Source organism: Chiloscyllium punctatum, chromosome 42 (genome assembly GCF_047496795.1).
Source record: "Chiloscyllium punctatum isolate Juve2018m chromosome 42, sChiPun1.3, whole genome shotgun sequence".
In the NCBI taxonomy this organism is placed as follows: domain Eukaryota; kingdom Metazoa; phylum Chordata; class Chondrichthyes; order Orectolobiformes; family Hemiscylliidae; genus Chiloscyllium; species Chiloscyllium punctatum.
Window position 1 is genome coordinate 7,487,169 of NC_092780.1, and position 2,609 is coordinate 7,489,777.

The window sequence follows — 2,609 nt, forward strand, 5'->3', positions numbered from 1 at the left end:
TTTCTTCACTCAGAGAGTGCTGAGGCTGTGGAATTCCCTTTCACAGGAAACTGCTGAAGTCAAAACGTTCAAGAAGGATGTAAATAGAGCTCTTAGGCTAAAGGGATCGAAGGGTAGGGGAGAAAGCAGGAACTGATTTGAATGATCAGCCACGGTGATATTGAAAAACAGAGCAGGCTTAAAGGGCAGAATGGCTTACGCTCGCTACATTCTATGTTTCTAACACAGAACAGCGAGAAGGTGGCCATTTGGCCAAACATACAAGTTCCACACCTTTGATACAGTTATCCAATTAGTCCCCCACTCCTAACATTTGCCTGATTCTCTTTGAATATTACTGTGAATCTGCTTCCATTCCCCTTTCAAGCAACATTTCAGATTCAATCTTGCTGCAGGAAAAGCTTTCCTCTTCTGATCAACAATTTCCTGAAATGAACCAACCTTCTTCTACCCTTTTACCCTCGGGGTAACATTCGATTCCAACCATATTCAGCCACTTCATCAATGACCTTCCTCTTATCTTATGCTCTGAAGTGGGATACTCACCGATGATTTCATGAAGGTCAACACCATTTAGACTTCTCAGACACTGAAGCTGTGTCCATCAGCAGCATCGGACATTATCCAGGTTTGTGTTCATGAATGGCATGTAACATTCACATCACATATTTACCAGGCAATGACCATCTCCAACAAGGAATTAGCCCGTCAAATTCAATGACGTTACCAGCACTGAACACCCCACGACTAAATCCTGAGGGGTTACCACCAGCCAGAAACTGACTGGGACCAGCCACACAAATACAGTGGCTATAAAAGCAGATTGGAGACTAGGAATTCTGCAGTAGCTCACTTCTTCACTGGCCACCATCTAAAAGACACAAGTTAAGGGTATAATGGAATACACCCCACTTGCCTGGATGAGTGTGGCTCCAAAAATACTCAAGAAGCTTAACACCATCTAGGCTAAAGCAGCCCACTTGAGACCACATCCACCATCTGCCACATTCCCTTACTTGACCACCAATAGGCAGTGCCTCAAAGTTTAACCTTTACAAGATGCACTGCAGTAACTTAATACGGTTACTTTCACAGCAGGTTACAGACTTGCATCTCTACCACATTGTAGGACAAATGCAGCAGATGCAAAGGAACACTGCTACGGTCAAGAAGAATCAGGTCAATCTGTCTGTGCAAACAATTTCCAAAACAAGGCCAAGGAGAAATTGGCAACCTCAAAACTTTTAAAATGTTGCACTGATGGTGCACTCACCACTTTTCCTTCCCAAGCATGTTGAATTAAGAATGTAAGAAATTGGAAAAATAAGGAAAAAAGAAAAAAACTGTAAGAAATGGGAGCAAGGATAAATCACAAGGAGCATTGAGCCTGTTCCACTATTCAACGTGATCATGCCTGATCATCTGTCTTACCTGTTCTTTACTGTGGGCTCCCCATATGCCTTTATTCCTTGAGAAACCACAAATCTGTCTATATCACTTTTAATTATGTTCAATAATAACATGCATTATATATGTTCAATTTTATGGTTAATAGTGCGACATTCACAGACTTTTGGGTTAAAATTCCAAAGATTTGCAATCCCTTGAGGGATCCGTTTCTCCTCCTTTCCATCCTGACCAATCAGTTCATTATCCTGAAACAGTGTCCCCTGAGTTCCAGGCTGAGGATTATGTGAAAAGCTTAAAAATCATCAATGAATCAAATGTTTACATGGAATTGCAATTGCAAAAAGTATAGCTGAAAAATAGGGCACTCATTCAAGACTTGATGCTCAAATCAAAGCGCTGCCTTTGGTTGTGCAGATTTTAATAAATAATGTTACCCAACCTCTGTTCATCATAAATTACTGAGGTGCAGAAAGAGATCATTCGGGCTGTTGTATCATCATCCTGCACTTAATGGAGCACACAAGCATTTGACTCAATCACGTGATTTCTAGAACCGAGACAAGGGTGATGGCTCATGCAGAAACAGCAGACTTTGCAAACACTCTTCACTTGACATCATTCACAAAGGAAAGTGGAGGATTCAAATATAGTTTTTAAAAATGTTACACTGAAAGTAGAATGCACAGGCCACCTCAAACCAAAGTTCAGGCCCCAGGGTGGACAATGAAATCTACTGTATTATGTCAATGAAGAGGTGGGGTAGGAATCAAATTGGAGTATGCAGCAGGCATCTTAGTGGTGAAAGAATATATTTTCTTGCTGGAAAAGTGTCATAATTATGGAAAGTACATGTGAAACTGAGGTGGTCATCTATTGCATCATTTATGGGTAAACATAATTTTACATTGCTTAACTAATGGGGGTATAGCTCAGTGGTAGAGTATTTGACTGCAGATCAAGAGGTCCCTGGTTCAAATCCAGGTGCCCCCTCACTGTATGCAATTTTAGTGAAAACAATGCAGATTAAATATTTGTTCTCTTACCAAACATGCAGAGGAAGGTTTTGCAGGTTTTTTCCTATATTCCTTGTTAGTGTGTATCAATTCATTCCAGTCTTAACATCTTTACTCTTTACCATATAAATTATTGCACTTTACATATTTATTCAATTTGCTTTACTGAGTCTTGCAACGTTACAT

At 40.3% G+C, this 2,609-nt stretch overlaps 1 non-coding gene across 1 annotated transcript; it reads left to right on the forward strand.

The window, feature by feature from the left end:
* The first annotated feature begins 2,328 nt into the window (after positions 1-2,328).
* trnac-gca (transfer RNA cysteine (anticodon GCA)) lies at positions 2,329-2,400 on the forward strand. Its single transcript has one exon. It is a non-coding gene; the product is annotated as a tRNA-Cys (tRNA).
* The last annotated feature ends 209 nt before the right edge of the window (positions 2,401-2,609 follow it).